This window comes from Ambystoma mexicanum, chromosome 1q (assembly GCF_040938575.1).
Source record: "Ambystoma mexicanum isolate Mex_15411 chromosome 1q, UKY_AmexF1_1, whole genome shotgun sequence".
NCBI lineage: Eukaryota > Metazoa > Chordata > Amphibia > Caudata > Ambystomatidae > Ambystoma > Ambystoma mexicanum.
Genome location: NC_090922.1, coordinates 940,432,951 through 940,455,878, shown reverse-complemented (window position 1 = coordinate 940,455,878; position 22,928 = coordinate 940,432,951). Strand labels below are relative to the sequence as shown.

At 45.2% G+C, this 22,928-nt stretch overlaps 1 protein-coding gene across 4 annotated transcripts in view; it reads right to left on the bottom strand.

Annotated features, from left to right (window-relative positions):
• The window catches only part of TTLL7 (tubulin tyrosine ligase like 7), a 2,250,822-nt gene that overhangs the window by 1,727,798 nt on the left and 500,096 nt on the right, over positions 1-22,928 (bottom strand). The window lies entirely within an intron of this gene.

Here is a 22,928-nt window from a genome sequence, read left to right as displayed (position 1 = left end):
TGGGCATATTTATGAGCCTGGTGCCACTGGCGCCAGGACTGGGTCCAAAAGGTCCCAATTGGGACTGGTTGGCACTCGGAACCTGGGTTATGGATCTGCTTCCAAGGGAGTTGGGAAAACCCTGACCTTTTGGAAGCAGAGATCATGACAGTACCCCCCCTCAAGGCCCCTCCCAAACCGGGCTTCTCCGGGGGTTTTGGCTTGTCAGGAAATGTTCGGTGAAATCTTTTGATTAGGCGAGGAGCGTGGACATATTCAGCAGGTTCCCAGGATCTCTCTTGGGGGCCGTAGCCTTTCCAGTCAATTAGGTAGAATAGTTTAGATTTGGAGATCTTGGAGTCCAGAATGCTTTTGACTTCAAACTCGAGTTCTCCATCCACTAGGATAGGTTTTGGAGATTTGGTTAGTCGGGTTTGAGGTTGCACGGGTTTTAATAGAGAGACGTGGAAGACCGGATGTATCTTCATGTGCGGGGGCAAGTCCAACTTGACCGCTACTGGGTTTACTATGGTAGTGATGGAATAGGGACCAAGGTATCTTGGGTTGAATGTGCGTGGCCCTTTTAGAGATAGATATTTGGTGGATAACCAGACTTGATCCCCTACTTGATAGTGAGGGGCTTCCTTCCGATGTTGATCTGCTACTTTCTTGTATTGTTCTTTAGCCCTTTGAAGGTGAGAAACAGCTTCCTTAAAGGCGTGGGTGATTGTAGAATGCAGGTAGTCTACTGCTGGTGTTTCAAGATCTTGGAGGGGATCCAACTCCGAGGTTCGAGGGTGACTGCCGTACAAAAGGAAAAACGGGGTTTTCCCAGTTCCCGAATGGACAGAGTTATTGTAGGCATACTCGGCTATCCAAAGGATATCTTTCCAAGTTTTTTCAGTTTGTTGCAGCATGCAGCGTAAATACTGTTCCAGAGTTTGATTGGTCCTCTCGGTTTGTCCGTCGGTCTGAGGGTGGTGACTGGTCGATAGTCTCACATCAATTTGAGCCGACCGACAGCAACTTCGCCAAAAATGAGAAATAAATTGACTACCTCGATCCGAAATTAGAACCGAAGGAAAACCGTGCAGTCGGACGATGTTTTCGAGAAATTCTCGGGCCAGAGTTGCTGCTGTTGGCAAGCCTTTGAGCGGAATGAAATGCGCCATCTTGGAGAATAAGTCCACGATTACTAGAATCGTATTGTATCCGGAGCATGGAGGTAGATCGGTGATGAAGTCCATAGAAAGCGTATGCCAAGGGCGAGGTGGGATGTCAATAGGGCGTAAGAGGCCTGCTGGTCTTTCCTTTTGACTCTTGTTTTGGGCGCATACTCCACAGGACATTACAAAGTCTCTGATATCTTTTTTCCAAGACGGCCACCAGAAGTAGCGCTTGATCTTTTCTGAGGTCTTGGCTATACCGGGATGACCTTCCATTAAAGAGTCGTGATAACAAGAGATTACTTTTTTCTGTAAATCTGTGCTGGGTAGGTATAATCGTTCTTGGAAATACAATAAGTTGTCCTTTACTGCAAAGTCCTTTCCCTGCAGATGCCAATTCTGTATGTCTGCTGGAGTTACAAGTTGCCTGGCTTTATCCTTAACTTTCTCTATGGATTCTGTGGCGATTACACCCAGAATTCTTTGTTCGGGAATGATTGGTACAGGTTTAGGGTTGACCAAGTGTTCTTCCACTCCCATCCGAGAAAGGGCATCGGCTTTACCGTTCTTTGTACCAGGTCGATAGGTAATTATGAAGTCAAACTCGGCAAAGAATAATGCCCAACGGAGTTGTCTAGAGGATTGGGCTTTTGCGGTCTTCAAATATTGCAGGTTTCGGTGATCCGTAATCACAGTAACGGTGTGTCGGGCCCCCAGCAGATAATGCCGCCAAGCCTTAAAGGCAGACTTGATAGCCAGAAGTTCCTTGTCAGTAATCGTGTAATTGATTTCAGGAGGCGAGAATTTGCGGGACCAAAATGCCACGGGATGCAACTGATTGGTTACCGGGTCCTTTTGTGATAGAACTGCCCCCATGGCAAGGCTTGAAGCATCAGTTTCCACGATGTAGGGGAGTTCGGGGCGAGGGTGTTTTAAGATTGGTGCAGAGATAAATTTAGTCTTCAAATCCTGGAAAGCTTGTTCCGCCTCGGTAGACCATTCAAAACGTTTGTTTTTCTTTAACAAGGCAGTGATGGGCTGGACTATTCGAGAGAATTCGGGGATAAACCTGCGGTAAAAGTTAGCGAAGCCTAACATGCTTTGCACACCTTTTACGGAGGATGGTGATGGCCATTTGAGAACTGCATCAACCTTCTTTGAATCCATACGCACTCCGCCAGGTGATAATATGAATCCCAAGAATTCAACTTCAGTCACGTTGAAAACACATTTTTCCAACTTAGCGAAAAGTTTGTGTTGACGCAATCTTTCGAGGACCATTTTCACGTGTTTCCGATGTTCAGATTCCGATGAAGAATAAACGAGGATGTCGTCAATTTAAACAACAACACATACATCTATGAGCTCTCTGAGGACATTGTTCATAAAATATTGAAAGGCGGCCGGGGCATTGCAAAGTCCGAAGGGCATGACCTGATATTCAAATAGCCCATACTTGGTGCGGAAGGCCGTCTTCCATTCATCGCCCTCTTTTACTCGTACCAAGTGGTAAGCTCCTCTAAGATCCAGCTTTGTATATATGCATGCTTTTCTGACTTGGTCCAGGAGTTCAGGGATCAAAGGTAACGGATATCTATTCTTAACGGTGATCTGGTTCAGGGAGCGATAATCAATACAAGTTCTAAGGTCTCCTTCCTTTTTTGGAACGAAGAACAAAGCTGAAGAAGCAGGGGACTTGGAAGGACGAATAAACCCATTTGCCAGGTATTGATCCAGGTATTGTCGAAGGTGAAGGTTCTCAGGCTCGGTGAGGGCATAAATTCTACTACAAGGAGGAGTAGATCCAGGTATCAGGTCTATCTGGCAGTCATAAGACCTATGAGGAGGTAGAGAGTTAGCCTGATCCTTCCGGAAAACATCTTGGTATTCTAGGTATTCGGGAGGTAACTGGGGAGTCTCTGAAGAAATTGCGGCCAGTGCAACACCAGGTGGAGGGTGACAAGTAGAGACACATTCTGGAAACTGGACCGTTCTTGCTCGCCAATCGATCAGAGGATTGTGTTTCTCTAACCAAGGTATTCCTAGAATAATCTGAAACTGAGGGGCCTTGATCACATCGAACACGATCTTCTCATGGTGTCCATCTTGACTTACTAGCGTCACCTCTTGAGTGGTATGCGTTACTGGCCCGGAGGCTATCTCAGTACCATCCACCGTAGTAATGACGTCCTTTACAGCCTTGGGACAAAGAGTTAGATTCATCCTCAAAACCATTTCATGATCCACATAATTGCCGATGGCACCGCTGTCGACGTAAGCTTCAATTGCATGTAATCGATCCGGATTATCAGGGCTAATGAGGACCATAGGTATCACGAAATGCGAGGTCACGGAACTGGTTTTCACGCTCGGCAAGAGGACCTCTATTCTTGTCGGGCGAGGTCGTTTCCCTGCTCAGAGTTTGTAACTTTGGTAACTGCAGCTCCTACTGCCTTCTTGGCAGGTTTCACCGGACAGTCTCGAAGAAAGTGCCCTGAGTTTCCGCAATATAGGCATAATTGCAACTGTTTCCTCCTTTCCCGCTCCCTTTGTGTTAGAGGACCTTTCAGACCCCCTATTTGCATGGGTTCCCCAGAGTCTACTCCTTTGGAAGGAGTTGGCGGTTTGGAAAATACTCGAGCATCAAACTTGGAACGATCGGCCTTCCTGTTCTGCAGCCTGTGATCTATTTGAACGACCAAGTCTATATAATCCGAACAGTCTTGTGGGGGATTCACTACTTGGGCTAAAACGTCTTTGAGCTCTCCACGTAGACCTCTATAAAACAGCGTAATCCTTTTGTCCTCAGGCCATTGAGTTTCCACTATTAGTCTATTGAAAGATGCAATATAAGCCAAAAGGTCTTGATTACCCTGTCGCAACGAAAGAAGCTCATTGTCCAAGGCCTGCCCCTGTGAATGTCTTGCGAACAGTTTTTCCATACTAAGCTGAAAGGCTTGAAAATCATGGAGAACCGGATCATCTTGATTAACTAGAGGGATCGACCAGTCTGCCGCATTGCCACTAAGGTACGAAAGTACAAAAGCTACTTTTGCTTGATCAGTTGGAAAGGCTGCTGGCCGGCATAAGAAGTGCAACCGGCACTGATTGATAAATACTGCAAACCTCTTTGGGTCACCAGAAAATCGTTCGGGCGGAGCCAGAGGTACATTCCCAGGTAGGTTGATCTGCACTGGATTCATAGAGGATGTTGAAGGAAGATTTGCCCCTGATGCGGGTAACGGGGTCTGTCCGGCTTGTGACTGTAGCACTTGTCTAGCAAGATTGTCTGTTCTCTCCTTGGAAATAATTAGTTCCCTTCTTAGAGCATTCGTTTCCTGACGAGCTGCATGCACTTCTGCCCTTAGTTCCCCAAGTAACCGGGCTAGGGGGTCAGTATCCGAGGTTTCCATAGCGCCTGGGCGAGAGTTTTGCGGTAGGCTTTGCGTTCTGTAACGCTCACCTGATTCTCGCAGAGGCGCCGGTCTTGACTGGGCGACTACCGTATCTTCAAAGGTGATGTGTAGCACCCGGTTGGCTCTTTGGGCTGGACCTCTGTGCACTGTATGCCTGACGTGTAGAGTAAGATGTCTGCAGATAGAAAATATGGGGTTAATGAACTGGGGTTATTGGGGTGTCCCTATCTCTTTCCTCTTCTCCTCTCCTGTAGACCCCCAAAGGTTAACGCTCTCACCTTAGGTAAGTGAATGCCGAGCTCTCCATCTGCCTCGGGGCAGGGTGCTGTAACCAGTTTCTTCACTGTATAGGTAGCGCAGGCCTCTTGACTTCAGAGGACTGCTGTCCGTCGTTTACTGCACGAACGGTAAGTTTCGAGTCATTCAAATGTCTTTAAAGTCTTTAGTAATAATGTCTCTTGTTTTGCAGGGTTCCGGCGATGGCGGATGACGGGCTGAAGTGAGTTGAAGATGGAGCCCGTGTGATGAATAGAAGCGCCTGGAAGCACGTAAGTAAGCGCTTGTTGCCTGCTTCACTATGCGCTCTAACTGTCTTTTTATTTTGCAGGTACGAGTTCAGAGCGGCTGCAGGGTGCCGGAATACCCACTGGATTAGATGTGGAAAGGAGTAATGGCACGTGAGTATTAAAGTTCCCCAATGTCTTTAAACGCACCTTGTTTTGTCTTTCAGATGCGGGATGCAGCGCCGAAGGCCTCCGGAGCGTGCGAAGAGTTGGTAAACTTTTGTCTTTCAGATGCCGGAATGCAGTGTGAAGACCTCCGGAGCGCACGAAGAGTAGGTAAGCCTTTGCCTTTCAGATGCCGGAATGCTAACCTGTTCTTTCTTGTCTTTATAGGTGTTGCTGAAGACTGGATTCAGGATGGTAAGCCTTTGCCTTTCAGATGCCGGAAAGCTAACCTGTTCTTTCTTGTCTTTATAGGTGTTGCTGAAGACTGGATTCAGGATGGTAAGCCTTTTTCCTTAGGCCCAGGACCGGATGCAGAAGACACGATGAGCGTTCTGCTGCAGAGGTTGCAGAATAACGCAAAGCAAGATTCATCCACCGGGTGTGGTTTAATAGCCTCCTGTAGTGCTTTGGTGTCTCCTTCCACAGCCACGCCTAAGTAAGAAAAGAGTTCCTGGTAAGAAAAGAGTTCCTGCCTTCCAGAAGAGTTCCAGTGTTCTGAATCTAGGGAGTGGCTCCAGCCCCACCCAACAGGAAAAGTAGTTCCAAACAGAAGAGGATCAGAGGCTCAACTGGCAGGCAAGTAAGCAGCATGGTCTGCTGAAGGTAAGTCCACCCAAGCATTATGAGCCCGGCGCTTCCAGCGCTGGGACTGGGCATATTTATGAGCCTGGTGCCACTGGCGCCAGGACTGGGTCCAAAAGGTCCCAATTGGGATTGGTTGGCACTCGGAACCTGGGTTATGGATCTGCTTCCAAGGGAGTTGGGAAAACCCTGACCTTTTGGAAGCAGAGATCATGACAATACTTAAACAAACTTATTAACCTATCTAGAAAGTTCCTCACCCCCAGCAACTGCCTAACTCTAGCTAGAGCCATCATCAGCAGCAAACTCGATTACTGTAACATCATCCTCCAGGAACCTCTGCCAAAAACCTAAATAAACTTCATCTGACCCAGTACAACACCCCCAGAGCAGTTTGGGGCCTCAAACGATCAGATCACATCTCCCTTATCAGACAAGAAGCTCATTGGGTTCCTATTAAGGCCTGTATTGAGTTCAGAATACTATCTATCACTCACTGATGCCTCCACGACACCGCCCCCCCATACTTCACCCACTGCATCACCAAAAAATCCAACCCACGCAGCCTTCTGTCCTCCTCCTCCACTTCACTTACCACCCCTAGATTCTCCAGAAAAAGAGCACAGAATAAAGCTTTACTGCATCACTCCCACACTGTGGAATGCCCTCCCACATTCCATCAAAGATGACCCCTCATACCTGAACTTTCGCAAACAAATCAAAACTCTTTTCAAAAAATATGCTTGATTCTGTGTACGGTAGCCATCACTACCATGGCATGTGAACCTCGTCTGTATACCGTAACCACGCCATGTGTAGTACGTCTGTATATGTAACCTCCAGCCCCATGATACCTCCGGGTCTTGGGCGCTAACAACAAATAAAATTAATAAATATCATCCTTGATAGTGTAGGGCCAGTTCAGGAATTCCCTGAGGGGGAAGGGTGTGGGTCAGGAACGGACTCCTTGTGGAAATTCCCGAAGGTACATATTGGAGAATAACCCCAGACTCCTGCGGACTAGCACGCAGGCAATCACTGGACATGAGGACCGGAGTCATAGAAAGAAGCTACCCAGGAGAGGTGAAGAGAGTCCTATTCAACTTAGGGAATAATACATACCGGATCAGACCTGGTCAAAAGCTCACCCAGCTACAATGTGAAAGAATCCTGGTCCCGGAGGTGGAAGAAGTTGAGGAGCTAGGCTACATAGCAAGATCCAAAGACGGATGGGAAAAGAAGTCGGCCATGCCACAAAAGGACCACGACCCGCTATTGTGGCTGGATACGCTGACATCCAACTTGGCTAAACATCAACGGGAAGACCTTGAAACAAACCAGAATATCGAACTCTAGGGTCTAGAAGCAAGGACCACCATAGAGAAAGTAGAAGCAATCGAGACCCTTTGGGAAACCCCTACCTAAGACTGTGAGGCAGCTGGCCCTTCCAAAACTTGTTGGGTTTATCAAACCCCCTACTACAGGAGACTACCACAGGAGAGAGACAGCCTCAACAGGGGTAGCCAGGGCCCACCTCATTGGGGTCAGCAGCAGCCCACAAAACCTTGCTAGAGCAGACCAGATCAATAGCAAGATCAGCATAAAAGAGACAAACCTGTTTAAGGAAGAGAGCGGTTTAAGCATTACCAACACCCATCTGTGATCTGTTAAAGGCTCTAATGGAGGGCTAAATGGCCATATCGCTGCAACACCAAGAGAATGTGACCATCCTGAGAGGTACCCTATCAGAGAGACCAGACCAGCCAGGGATAATGCCCATGGTTCACCAGCAATGACATGATATGATAAATGGCATTTATAACGCGCCTATACACAAGTGTTTCAAGGCGCGATCAATGGAGTAAAGGTGAAGTACGATAAGGGGCACAAAGAAAAGAAGATACTATTACCCATAGAGTAATGAACACAAAGCTGCCTAGAAAGGAGATGAAGGCCAGGTGTGACCTATCGGCCAAACACACCAAACCATGCTCAAGTCAGTGGATCAGAGAGTATGCATGTGGGGAACCCCTGCATATTGTCAAATGTTGTCCTGAGAAACCCAAGAAAGAGCTAATAGAGCCAGTGCTCATAACTCCAGGGAAAATGGCACCAATGGTAAAGATCCTGGTGGAAAGGGGAGAATAACCACACAACTCTGAGCTCTGGGGCACACTTTTTCCAGCTGGAAAAAGGGTACACACATTACAAAATCCTTCAAATGGCATGGGAGTGGGGACCACTAAGCTAGAGAATTCATAGAAGGTAGGAGCTTGGAAGAAAGGGTGGAGGTATGCCATGACTCTATTAAGGCGGAGCGAGGGTTACCCATCTCAACCTGGGGCAGGAGGCTCACTTACACAAACGTACACAAATGGCAAAACCAGCCTTGTCGCATGATTTGGGGAGACCGCAGTCCTCAAAGAAAAAAGCACTGCGCCTTGGATAGTATAAATGGTGCCACATAATGCCTTCCGCTACACCTTCTGCCCTTTGTTCTCATTTTTCCATGTCAGATCTGCAACTTTCAGGATACCCCTGGGAGCAACAAAGAAAACTTGGATCAGAATCAAATGAAGAGGAAAATAGATATCCCACAACTAAGATATAGAACTTCGGAAAAGTACAGAACTCACCACAACAGCAGGAAAACAAGCAAACCTGAGAAACAGCAGGGAAACCCTCAGAGACGGTTAACAAAACGGTGCTTGAAAGGGGGTTTTAAGGGGTTTGAAAGCCTTTCATCTCTTTAATCCAACTCCTGGGGAAAAGGCAAGCACTGATTAGTGGCGGGAGTTAGTTGAGCGCTGCAGCCAATGGAAGGAGGAGGGCAACACACAACCACCAGCACCACAGTATAAAAGAAGACAGAAGGAAAGGCAGAGTGTGGGTTGTTAGGGTGAGGTTAGAGGAGGGAACAGTGGGGCGAGAGTCCTGGTGGAGGACAGACCCAGGAGAAGAGTGCAGGAAAGTTGGTGGCAGAATCTGAGCAGAGTTAAGCTGAGGCATTTTGGTACCAGTTGTGTGCAGTCAGGCCTCCAGATAAGGGTTACAAGGACTTTTTTACACACCGTTTGAGAGCAGAGGACAGTGCAAAGGGCCAGTAACTTGATAGAAAACAGAACACCTCAGAGCACTGAGTCAGAAAGAAAGAAGCACAATGCGAGATAAGGAATGCTCTCTTTCTGTTCAACGTGTAATTATCTGTGTATGTATATAGTCATGAAGAGAAGCATGCATGCATATTTATTGATTTGTTCCCCATTTTAGGCTATCAGTAGTTAAGATGGAAAACATAGGTACAATTCGGAAGGGAAAGTATCTTTTATAATAAATAAATGTGCTTTTGACAGTGAATGTATACTTGCATTGCACACACATATTTTTCAGAGTTTCAGTGTAGTGCACATTTATCATCAAGATGCATCTATATGGTGTGTTTATACATATAAATGACAAATCATTTTACTCTTACAATTTTATTTTCACTCTAATCATAAAAACAGTGTGTAAAATACTTCCACCTCATCTGGGCAAGGATGAGTTTGCAATGTTGAATTTAAACATTCATTCAACCTTAACTTGGAGTCAAAGTGGTAAATCTTTCAAATCTTCAAAACTACAATTCAAACATTTACAACCTGACTCTCCAGCCAGTGAAAGTGCAGTTACAAAACAAAGACAAATGGTTTACATTTGCAACTGAAACAGAAACACTGCCAAACATATCACTGTAGTGGTAATCCAGATACGCACTTTATGTAGAGTTTCATGTACATTTTATCCAACTTCCAAGTACTGTGTTGTAATGTATCTTAGTGAGGTTGGCATCTATGACATCACTGATGGTGGAATGTGGTGGTGTCAGTGAGTGTGGAGTGCTATGGTGTTATGTTCTGAACATAGTGTTCAGAGAGTTACAGTTGGAGATGTATGCTGGCATGAAGGGACGTGCCGGTATCTTCATGACATTCTTACCAATAAACCTACAAATAACTCACCTGCTGGTCCGGGTGTTGACTTCTGGTACCAAGTTATTTCACTGGCGACGAGGATGGGATCCTGTCGTGGAGGGGACAGTGCTGAGTCAGAACATTGCCCTGCGTTGAGTTCACGTCCCAGGATTAAGATGAAGGTGTCAGCGGATGTTAGCCCAGGTTGTTTGAACTGGGTGTTGGTTGTGTCTTCAGCACACCGGGAGGTGCTGAAGGGAGTTGAGCGGCACACAGGTCAGTGTGCGGAAGAGGAGGGTGCATTTGGCGAGGTGCACCAGTAGTGAGAGCCCAAGCAGGCCGGGTGGTGCTGTGGGCTGGCAGTCTATGAGCCCTGCAGCTGGAGAAGGACAGCGCACATGTCGGTGTGCTGAACCAGGGTGCTGCGGAAGAACTTTTCTGCACTGAGCCTGTTTAGTTGGGGGCGTGGAGGATTGCGTCTTTCAGGCAGTGCACGGGCCAGGAGTGGAGAGACTGGTCCGTTGGCCGTGTCTTCGGCCGGCTGATGGGTAGTACCCGGGGAAGAGGAGGCACACGGCAGGTGTCCATGTTGTGTGTGTGCAGAGCTGGAGGGCGCCGGCGCAGAGGTCGCGCAGCGCCATAGACTTCAACCAAACTGCCGTTGGGCGTGTTGCCGCAGCGAGGTGAGCTCCGTGGAACGGATTGTGAAATGATGACGTGGTCATGACATCATCGGCCGCTCCGGCCTGTGCGTCGGGAAACTCAGGAGGGCTCGGAGTACGATGCGCAGGTCTTAGTTGCGTAGCAACGTTGGTGGCGTTAAGTGGATACACCGATATACGCTCTCTGGGAGTTGCTCTCTAGGGAGTAACTGTAAATCATCAGGGATGGAACTGGTGCCAGGAGAGACGTGTTTACGTGGCCTTGGAGGATCGGGGAGCAGAGACATAGTTCTTCGCCTGAGCCTGTGCCTCGTAACAAGGAGAGCATCGGGTATCAGGACAGCGTGTTGTGTCACATTGACGGGCATACGTTTGTGCCGGGACACTCATTGGTGCTGCGTGGTCCAGTTCGGAGCCATGGAGGAGTGGAGATTTGGTTTCTGTGGGCAGCACTGTTTGAAGAGGACTACTAGCTTCTGCGTGGAACATTAAGAAGAAGCAGTCGTGTTAAGGCCGGTTTGTATGGTGTCTCGTGTTTGTGTTGTGGCCTGTTGTATTTACACTGTCTGTTTTACGGGGCGGTATGGATGTGTATGTTTGTGTCGTGGCCCAGTGTTTAAGCAGATGTTTTCCATTCTAATTGTATTTTCTTGAGTAACCGGTTCTTTTCTTGCAGGTGTGTTGATTGTGGGCATTTGGACTCATGGGTTGCGGGTTCTATTGTATTCAGTTGTATTTGAGACTCTAAAAAATGCGTACCTGTATTTGCTAACATGATTTTTCCTTGCAGGAAGGGCCTGATGATCGGTCGACCTGGACTCACGGTGTACTCGGTCGACCTGGACTCACGGGTGTGTACACTGGGACTCACGAGGGGGCACTCGTGGGTTTTGCACAATGCTGAGGATGCATTTGTTTGTGAGATCTAACATTTCCTCAGGACATTTGAGACTTTCGTCGTTCAGTGAACAGAGTGAAATGATTTTGTCTGCGTCTTCTATGTTGAAGGAGTGAGCGTGGGTGTGTAGAGTTAGAGCTTCTCTGGAAAGACATTTTGGGGCAAGGTGTTTCCATTTTCAGATGTGTTGCGCAAAGAGTCTATTCCGCATTGGGTGCAGCGTAATGGGAGTCCTGTTGAATAGGATACTTCAGTACCTTGGTGTTTTGTGCAGTGTTGTGGTAGCCTAGCTGGGGGTCCCTGGTGTGTGGACTGTTGTGTTGCAGTTAGCTGGACAGTACTGCTACTTTGGCTAGGGGCCCTAGGGTGTCATGTAGGAGTGCTGCAGTGTCACTGCAGTGCAGTTTTAACAGAGACTTGGGGTCCTGTGGGTGTGGTGATGTGCTGCGGGGGTGCAGTCGGCTTGGACTAGGGATCCTAGGTATCGTTTAGGTGTACTGCCGTGTGGCAGTTGGCAGAGAACTTGGGTCTCTTGGTGTTGCGTTGGTGTACTGCTGTGTGGCAGTTGGCAGAGACCTGGGGTCTCATGGTGTTGCGTTGGTGTATTGCTGTGTGGCAGTTGGCAGGGACCTGGGGTCTCGTGGTGTTGTGGTGTGGTTCACAGTTGTGTTTGGCGCTGTTGAAGTTCACTATAGTTCTGATGGCGTTCATGCAGTGGCTGTGCTCTATATGAGTGCTGTGGTGGACTGATGTTTAGTGCGATGTGCTTGTTGTTGCTCTTTGTTGAGCTGGGATTGTGCCCGGGGGTGGCAGCCCTGGTGCCCTAGGGTGCAGACTAGGGCGGAAGGCTGTTGGTGCATGGATGTTTTGGAGTGTAAGTGTATGTATTTTGAGGAACGCTGGAGCGTGGCAGGCTCTAGGTTTCAAGAGCCAGCTTGAAACAACTGGAGAGCATAGTTTGTTATTTTGTTCCTCGGTTGTCTTTCCAGTTCAGGTTTTAGGGGAGGTGTTCGCCCTTATTATACTTCGGTGGGTTGCTTATTTGTTGTGTTTTTGTGGGGACGGAGTGGAGTTGAAGGTATTCTTCAGTGTAGTTAGTCTTGAAGGTATTCTTCAGTGTAGTTAGCCTAATGTATGCATTTTCTGGCACGGCATGGTGCAGCTTGTTATCCTGGTAGGCACATTTTCGTTTTGGGTGCATTCTTGGGGTGCCATGATATGATATGATATTTTATTTGTATCATGTTCGAACACAAGTGTTTCAGAGCGCGACTAGGCAAGGGAGGGGAACAGGGGAGAACACAACACAACAACGATCTTACTAGGCCCAGTGACATTGAGGACGTGCAAGTGCATGGGAAAGGGAAAAAGGGAAAAAGTGCATGGAAGGGGGAGAGTGGAAGGTGCAGAACAGAGGAGAGCAGAATAAATAATAAATAGAACATTGAGGCAATAAACAGTGGTAGTGCAGCCGGCAAGTGGCAAGTGCTGTGTTTAAGGCAGCAGACTGGGTAGTCTGATAAGTGCAGAAAAAGAAGAAATAAAATGGGCAGGGGGCTGTATGGGTACAGATACAGTCCCCAGTGCAAGGGGTGGCCGGGAGGCAGTGCAGGAGGGTGGCAGGGTGAGCAGGTACCTGGGCCCAGGGGACAGAGGGTGGCCAGGTGCACAGTGCCAAGAGAGCAGATCAGCAAGGGAGAGGGGGAGCGAAGGCAGAAGCAAAGAGGAAGGTCTTGAGGTGCTTCCGGAACCGGAGATGGTTTTCCTCAAGTTTTAGAGTGGCAGGGAGGCTGTTCCAGAGGGAGGCCCCAGCCGAAGACAGAGGTCTACCCCCAGCCGTTTCTTTGACAAACGATTGACCCGGAAGGGAGTTAGAGGTAGAGGAGCGAAGGGCTTGAGTGGGGAGGTATTTGCAGAGGGATAGCTGAAGGTATTTTGGACCCAGGCCCCAGAAAGCCTTGTGGACGATGCAGAGGGTTTTGAATTTAATCCTTGCATCCACTGGGAGCCAATAGAGTGATTTCAGAGCTGGAGAGATACGATCCCAGGGCTTGAGGCCAAGTACAAGTCTTGCAGTCCTGTTCTGGTTAAGTTGTAGAGGGCGGAGAGTAGAGGCCGGTAGATTTAGAAAGAGTCTCTTACAATAGTCCAACTTAGAGAGAACCAGGGCTTGGCAGACAGTGAGCTTCCGAGGGAAGGAGAGGAAAGGCAGAGTACCTCTGAGGAGGTGCACTAGGAAGTTAGACTTTTTAGAGACCGCAGAGATATGGGCAGAGAAGGAAAGTGTGGAGACGAAGATGACCCCAAGGTTCTTAGCCTCACAGGTAGGGGTAGGAGGAGGGTCAAGGGAGGCCGGCCAGAGAGTGAGGGAAAAGGATGTAGATGGTGTGCCGATGAGGAGGATCTCAGTCTTGCTGGCATTCAGACCATGTAGGTTATGGTTGCACCACAGTTTTAGTGTTATTCGGGGCACGGTTTCCTTTAGTGTTGGTTTCAGGTTGGTATCAGGTCATTTAGTGGAATGGAGTTTTGGGGTTGTGAGCAAGCACCAGGTGGACAGATTTGTGGCGTCCATTTGGGGCCCGGTGTGTTCGTGCATTTACGTTTTTCGCGCCTTGAAACACTTGTGTATAGGCGCGTTACAAATGCCATATCATATCATATCATACATGCTGGCCACACGTATATGTGAGGGTATTGTTCTGAGTGGGAATATTATTTTTGGGAGATAGATCATTCTTTTCAGAAATGTAAGGAGGGAGATGTATTGTAATGCATCTTAGTGAGGGTGCCATCTGTGACATCACTGATGGTGGAATGTGGTGATGTCAGTGAGTGTGGAGTGCTATGGTGTTATGTTCTGAACATAGTGTTCTGAGAGTTACAGTTGGAGATGTAAGCTGGCATGAAGGGACCTGCCGGTGTCTTCCTGACATACTTAACAATAAACCTACAAATAACTGAACTGCTGGTCCGGGTGTTGACTTCTGGTACCAGGTTATTTCACACTGCATTCATTATTGCCTTTAATGGATAGTCAGTTTACCAACCTCTGAAGGATGTAAGGTTTATGCGTTACAGCCAACATTTGATCATGACATTAGATATAGATTTTAGATTTCCACAATGACCTCTGCACTTTTATCACAAGGGCATACCATACAGTGGCACTAGGTCTGCAAATTGAGGACATTTACATTATTCATAAAGGAAACAATTTTGATGTCAGACCTTAAAACACATATTTAAAGCCATTTTTGCTTTACCATGTAATTGACCAGATTTATTTGGGTCTTAACAATTGAAATATATACAGGTGCAGACCTCTGTAAAAGAATAATGAAAGACATATTGAGTTACCCATCCTCCTGTAATAACATTCCCTACTGTAACATGGTTTAGGAAGAAAACACAGCTGCAGAGCGGATAGGAATTGGTACCCAAATCATTTGTAGTTATTACAGTTTACTAAAATCCTACTATGTGGAAAGTTTCTGATTCCAGAAACAGAGTTAGCCTAGGTATTTGGGCAAGTTGCTATCAATGCTTTATTAGTTACATCTGTGAGGAGTTTGCACTGCAAATGCAGTCAGCTGCTCCTGTTCTATGTGGGTGGTGCTCCCACTGCTTTGGTTATGCTGTTTCTATTATATGTGAGAGGAGCTTGGATAGCCGAGGCCGACGCTAAGCATGTTCTTTGTGATGAGAAATTGGTCTGCTGATGCCCATCATTTGCCTCTTCAGTGTGGGGGGTGCTTACCCTGCTCCATTCCATGCAGTTTGCTCTCTATCTGAGGGGAACTACTACTGTTGTGATCCAGGACTTATCTGTTCTATATGTGGTAATCTTTTACTGTTGAGACCCATGACACATCTGCTCTATGTGAGGAAAGCATGATGTGCTGAGGGTCATGGCATACATTTGCCATAGTGGGAGGGGAGTGTGCGCTCCTGAAACCTATATTACACCTGTTCTATGTGAGGGAGCTTCTATTGTGGAGACCCATTCCTTATGTTTTCTACTTGTGGGAACATTCTACCCTTGCTTTACCTGGCACTCATCCACACCAACTGTTCTACATGAGGAAAGCTTGGATTGCTTTTGTCCTGATACGCCTTTTCGGTTCTGAGTGAGGGAAGGCTGCATGGCTCATACTCAAGCTTACTTGTTATATGTGAGCAAAGTGGTAAAAAAGCTTATGTTGATTTTGTGTCTACTACTTTGCATGCAAGGGAAGCTCAGAGTGTTAGGGTTCATTGTTTCCATCTACAGGAGGGTGTTTGTGCTACTGTGCATTGTGCTTTATCAGATAATTGTGAGAAACCTACTTTTCAATTATAACGAGGAAGACTGCAGCATGATAATGATTTAAAATACAATTTTAACTTTTTCCCTGCATTGACTGAATATGACATACTTTTTACTCTCTTGCAAAGGAAAACACGTCTTTCTACTCCCTTGAAATAGCATTTACTCTCAACGGTAAAAATAGGGAGTAAAACATTCCCACCTCAAAAACTTATCTGGAGCACTGTGTGTAGGTGTGTAGTGTAGTGTATTGTAGGGGAAAGGGGTGGGGGTGTAGAAGGTGAGTGAGAGAGAAAGAAAGATAGAGATAGCATGGGAGATTGGAGTAGGACTGAAAGTAGTAGTTATGATGCAGGGGGTGTTAGAGATAGTAGAGAGGGGTGTAGGAGTGGGGTTCAAGGAGAAGTGTGCAGGCAAGAAATAGGAATGCAGTGTGAGAATAGGGAGAGGATATTGGGAGAGTGAGCAGGGCACCATAACCTGGGGAAAAGAGCGGTAGGAGTGCAGAGAGAAGGGAGTAGTAGTAGGAGAGGGGAGAGTGGTAGGACAAACAGTTGTAACATCGGAGGGTGAAGGCAGGGGGTAGAAGGAGAGAGTGACATTGGAGAGACAGAGGAGAGGGATGCATGCGGGAGAGAAGGTGGGTGGAGTTGGACAGAGAAGAGTAGGGGGAGGGGGACAGTAGTAATTCTCTGACTCTTTCGAGTGAGGCATAAGGGTATACCAGCACATCCATACACCACCCAATAGAACTAATATCCTTGATGGTGTAGGGCCAGTTTAGGAATTCCCTGAGGGAGCCTAGTTAGACAAGGCATTAAAATCTTCCAATCATAAAAGTAGCTGAAAGGAGACCTTAGACAGTAGAGGTTACCGATTGGCAGAGACTAACCTAGGGCAGGAAAGCCTGGGTTAGAGAGGAGGTACCAGTAAAAGACGAGAGAGAGAGGGACAGCCTTAGCAAACCTTCCCATGCCATTCCAGCCGGATGCTCATAATTGAACAGGCCTACTTGTCTAACAATTGAACCAACTGTCATATTTTTTTTGTTTTTTGTTTTTATTGTGTTCTGGTTAAAAACAAACCTTTCCCAATATCAGTTCATATAAATAACACATTTTTGTTCACAGCCAATATAAAAATATGCCTGGATAGATCAAAAACATATTACATTTCATTAAGATCTGCCTTATGAATCAACCCGCTGATAATAGCCTAGAATCCTAAAATCATACATACATTAAAACTGGAACCTGCCAAGCATTCAGTTAAGCACTGCACAAAATACTAAGGTCCAAGTCATACCTTTTGTGCATAACACGTCCATCCTTTATAGGGGTCTGTTACTCCCGTTACTTAACAGCACTCAGCTAATGGGAGCCCTCGAGCAGGCCCAGATACCGTAAGAATTTAAATGTGAGCAGATCATTGGGGTAGAGGAACCCAGGACAATCCTACACCAAAGTGCTTCTTCATCATACAGTCTCAATTCTCTCATTTTTTCAAACAACAACTGCCTCACACTCCTTAGAATAGTATAATGGCCTAATGGCTTCTGTCTCTAAGAGATTCAACAGAAGCTGGAAGTTGGAAAAATCTAGAATCCGGAGTATGATAGGACTCCTCATCCCATATATTTAGGATTTCTCGGGTTAAAATTGGCTTCATCCTCAATTGCAGGAAGCCCTGAGGCCAATTCATATTAGGGAAGCATTTTAAATAGGGAGGCAAGGAACCCCATTTTCTGTGTTCTAAACGCAGATCCTGATATTACCTGTATTTCCCAATTGATTCCCACACTACAACCCAATCAGCCTACCACAGGTTTGGTTTAACTTTTTTGGGACGCTGAACTAGTGCATCCTTATTACATTCAATATTCTTTAAGACCTCCTTGCATTTTCAGCACCAGGAACTAAAAGATTAGTCCTTCCTACAATTATGAAGAATACTTAAATCCACAAATAAAGAATCCTTAGGAGGAGCTTTATTTTTTTTTTAAAAGAACGAGGGTGCTCCATGTAAGTCTTGCTTTCAACAAAATCAAGCCTAATTCTAATCTAATTGCTCCTCTTAGCACACATTGGGGATACCCACATATATGAAATATTCCACTATGTCCAACTTTGACTTCCCCAAGTGCCAATTAAACTGTATTCGATTTTTGAGCGACTTAACCTCTGAAGTTTTGTTTTGTTTATATTAATGTTAAGGTCATTAAAGTTCTCATACAACTCAAGAACTACCAGGGGTCTCTAAATGCCATTTGCTGACACAGTTCCCTGCACCTTGAGTGATTGCAGACACTTTCTATCACTTGAGCCAGTCTCCAAGTCTCTCACAAATTTCCTTCTACCGGATAGAATTAGCTGATGTGAAGATCAAATTATTACAAAAGCAGACCACTGTCCAGAATCAATTCTGTGTATATATAAGACATGTTTCTACCTCTGCCTATTTTTAAGAACAAAGCAAAACATTGGTCATTTTGGTTCAGGCAGTGTCATAGGATTTTATGGCCCACCGTATGATCCTGAGTTAATTTCCCTGGAGCAAGCCATCCACCTCCTGAAGTTGTTGAGGAATGTCATTTGACTGACCAAGCCGTGTTGCTCGCTTCATTCATAAATGCAACCTTTACAGTCCCCAATGCTTTTATATTTCCACAAAACCGTGCCACGATACATTTTCTTTGCAATCAACCTCCTGCCAAAAGATGTATATTTTGTATATCTCTCTATGTTTCTTCATACAAAGCTGATTCTTAGCCTTGTAAAGAAGAAAAAGAAACACCAGCAGGTCTCACTTCAGTTTTGACGCTGATGCTTTCCATCCCAGATTAGACTTTTTCCATTTAACAAAAGATTGCAGGATAATTTCTGGTAACTGGAAACATTGATTTGTTTTGTCCTTGCCAGTTACCTTAGACAAATATTCTTGTTGTAAATGTGCTGCAAACATCTCAAATTTCCTTGCACGTGCCTTTTTCAGATGCTGTGCACAGGCTGCATCTCGCATGTTGATTTTGAAATGTACAATTTTGCTTTGCATACTTTTGTTTTGCATAGAATTCCCTACACCTGATAGCTGCAATCCAATGCAATAGTTTGAGCTTATCAGTGGTGCATCAGCACCACCTAATTTCCAAAACCAAAAAAGGCATAAAAACAATGTCCTACGGTACCTGCCCGCCCAGTTCTCAAGCGTTATGATTACAAATGAGCAGCAAAGTGATGCTGATAATATGATTCAGTAGTTAAAGTTGAAGAGCCCTACTGCCTACGCTAGCCAGACAAGTGACATCCCTATTTTGAGATTCCTCATACTATGACAATGAATCAGTGAAAACAAATAATTCCAACAGCTATACGTGTAAGGTATAGGTGAGTTTCTCACATATGAGCATTTCACAAAATAAAGAAAGATGTGGGTGTACTTGCAGTACTTCCTGGGATCACCTATATGAAGGGATATAAATGCTAGCTACCACTCGTGATCAGTATGTTTTTTATGGGGGGGATTGCTTTCCAAAGCAATTCCCAGCAGGCAAAGCTCTGGTAGCACACACTTTCAATTAGATGCTTTTCCGGGCCTGTCGGTGGAACCGTACGCAATTCCCATCCAGTTAGGAAGGAGCAGGGCCATTAGAAAGTGTATTGTTAATCAATAATCTATGTATGGTGCAATGTGAAGATAAGCAATCAGGTTATAAGTTTCTGATACTTTGAAGAACCAGCTCAACCTACTTATTGTAGTTTTATGGTGAGCGATATTCTAATCAGGATGCAGAAATGTCATTCACTAGAAACGAAGGCCATATTACAGAAGCTTTACAAAAGTGTAGTGCAACTTTGCACAGCACCTGTACCCGGACATTAATGATCATGAATATGAAATATAAATATGTATTTTTTTCAAAGCAGTTTTTTAACAGGGCAATTTTACGCTGGTTCAAATGCCATGCAAAATCGTATAGAACAAGAGAAAAGTTGGGTAAAACAGTCTTAGGTAGTTTTCAAAGAGATCACATCTGGCTGTTTCTCAGCAGTTAAAAAACAATCTTATACTCGAAGGACAAATGGAAATTGGAAGATGGAAAAAACACAGAAAAATGTGAGGCAGGAGCAAAAAGCATGGAGGTGGATTGAGGTAGCTAGGGGCTGTGACTAGGGGGTCATTCAGGAAATTGAACATGCAAGTGGAGTGTGTGCAGAACTTGAAGCACGTACACACAACATGTAGTTCAACAAATCTTTAGATAGTGTCAGGCTAATTAGAATGTGGGTTGCACAAATGACTAAGAAATCTATGGAGAACTTAAGAGGTACTTCTATATAAAACAGTGTCGGAATGCGCTAACGAAAAACGTGGTTCACAGGTTCTGATTCTCCCAATATCCCAACTCAAAGTCATGCCTAATCATTATAAGTCCTTGCCCCTCCTGGGACACAATAAGCCACAGGGGAAATGCTCAAATGATGTGGCAAACAAAGTCTTCTAACCTACTCTTAAATTAATTTCATAGTCTCCTGGGTACCCTATGCTGTAACACAAAATGTTCAAAAATGTAAAGAGTTTAAAAATCATATCTTACAAACGTCCAGCCTGATTCTAATCAAAACACAAAGAACTGTTCTTGGGAAGGCCCGTTCCGGGGGTATTCACAGTCTGGAAATTCCTTAAGCATCTTTCCTTGCACCACATGTTGTAAGACCCCTCTGAGGTATTAAGTTCCACTGCTTTCTATTCTTAGGTCTCCCTGTGGCCTTTCAATATTCAATGATCAGCTTCTACCTGCTTCAGGGTTCACAGGAGGTGCCTCCAATTTTCACATCCAGTCTCTCCTAACCTTACATTTGTCAGAAGTCACACAATGTGCTCCCTGGACCGCAGTTTCTCAGAAATTACAACCGGTCCTTCTTTGACCCTGGTTTTCAGGATTCATGACAGGTGCTATTTGCCCTTCTGCTTAGCTGTTCTTCTCCATGACAGCTCGCCACCCCTCCATCCCACAGCGGTATCACGTGATATTATCGTTATAAAAAAAAACATTTTTAGGGGAAACTATATTTTCTTTGACCCACTATCGGTCACTTTCTCCTCCTTTTCTAGGACAGAAGTTTGCTTACATAATTCTACTAACTATACAAGTCCCAAAATATGTTGAAAATGGTGTCTAGTGGGTGAGAACAAATATTGTATGCTCAATAATGTTATTTCAATGTTAAAATCAAATACAACCGGGCCTTACTAGGCTTGTACTGACTTCCTCCAGTCAATAATTCTCTCTGACTTCCTCTCTCCAGCAGTCTCCCATTATAGCAAAGGAGCATCAGCAGGTAAGGTTTGCTTTCTCTCAGTCAAAGACACTGAATTAACCTCCCCAGCCCCTTTAATGCCCATGAGGCTTTGGGATATTTTGGAAGGCTGACTCTTATTGATTACTTGCTGGGGTACCCAGCATTGCCCATGTCCTGACCGAGTGGTGTCTCATGTGCCCTGGAGGATGTTGCTCTTGTCCTCTGCTCGGCAAGTTGTGCTGCTGTTTGTTGTTGTGTTTCAGAAGCTCTTGGTATTGATTTTCGCTTTGCATCAGATGGAGCTTTTCCAAGTGATGTTCGTTTTTTGTGTGTCATGTTTAAGTCACTCGTTGGATTCAGCTCATTTGATCAAATAACCAAGAAAGATTGATTAACTGTGCTCTCTTTTTGTGAATGAACTTAAGTAAACTGTAATCTTACCATTTCCCATATTTGGAGTGGTGTGATAAAAAATAATTAAAACATTTTTTAATTCCCTTTAAAAATGCTTTAATAAACACTTTCAAACAGTATACAGTAGTAATACATTTCACAGGAATAACCAACAAACAGAACATTTTGCTTCAGACACTTTTTCAAATGTTGCCTCCTTCTAGTACCTACTGTAGTGAATCGGGGTGAGGATCAGTCAATGAGGGTGTCTACAGAGTGAATTTTTTGCATCCAAGCAGACTACGATCTTGCCCCAGACAAAAGAGGAATCCATGCAAAATTTGGTAGCAGTGGGTTCAATGGTGTGGATTTGTATAGTCAGACAAACATACACACATCTATCCACATTTTTTTGCATATAGGATTTTTGCATCCAAACAGAATACAATCTTGCCAGAGACAAAAGAGGAATCCATGCAAAATTTGGTAGCAGTGGGTTTCAACGGTGTGGATTTGTATAGTCGGACAAACATACAGAAACCTATCCACATTTTTTTTGCATATAACATTTTTGCATCCAAACAGACTACCATCTTGCCCCAGACAAAAGAGGAATCCATGCAAAATTTGGTAGACGTGGCTTTAACAGTGTGGATTTCTATAGCCAGACGAACACACACATACATACATTCAGCTTTATATATAAAGATTCCACAACTGCTCTTGTTCACGCCCCGGATTGTTTGTGCCTTAAAGGGGTCTTAATTCCCCATATTATGTGACTATCACTTAAGGCCAGTGATTGGTTTATGGGGTAACTGCTTTGATTAGGTTTTAGGGTTTAATAGGTGTCTCTGGCATGAGGTGCCATCTTGGAATTCCTTTGGAATGTCTCTGCAGCGCTCTGTGGTCTTTTCTGCCAGATGCTGCCTCACCATGGGAATTGTATGCAGCAATTTCTCAGTTAGTAAATCCTGGGTGCGCCTCAGCAGCGCTAGAATCATTGCAAGCAGAGGATGCTTTCAATAACTATTTTATAAATAAAATAGAACTAATACAGGGAAAGATTATGGAAATTAAACCATTATATCCTCATGAGGATCTGGAGGTAACTGAGGAGACTAGCCCAGAATGTATAGCCCAGGATGTAGATAACAGGGTGGACCAGAAGTCATTTATGTTCACTGAAGTATCAGAGGAAAGGGTTTGTTCCTTGCTTTCTGCTTTGATGGCAACCAATGACCCGCTTTTTGTTATTCCATCCTCAGTAGCCAAGCGAATAGCCTCGGATATCACCCCATTTATTACAAAATTTGTCAAAAAATCTCTTGCATCAGGTGTAGTACCAACGATCCTGAAGAAATCTGTGGTTACGCCGTTGTTAAAAATAAAAAAAAAAATTAGATCCTAAGAACTTCCAGAACTACAGACCAGTAGCAGACCTGTCATGGCCATCCAAAATCTTGGAAAAAATTGTCAAGGCCCAGCTGCAGGAACATGTGGATCGAGAGAAACTGTTGGATCCGTTGCAATCTGGTTTCC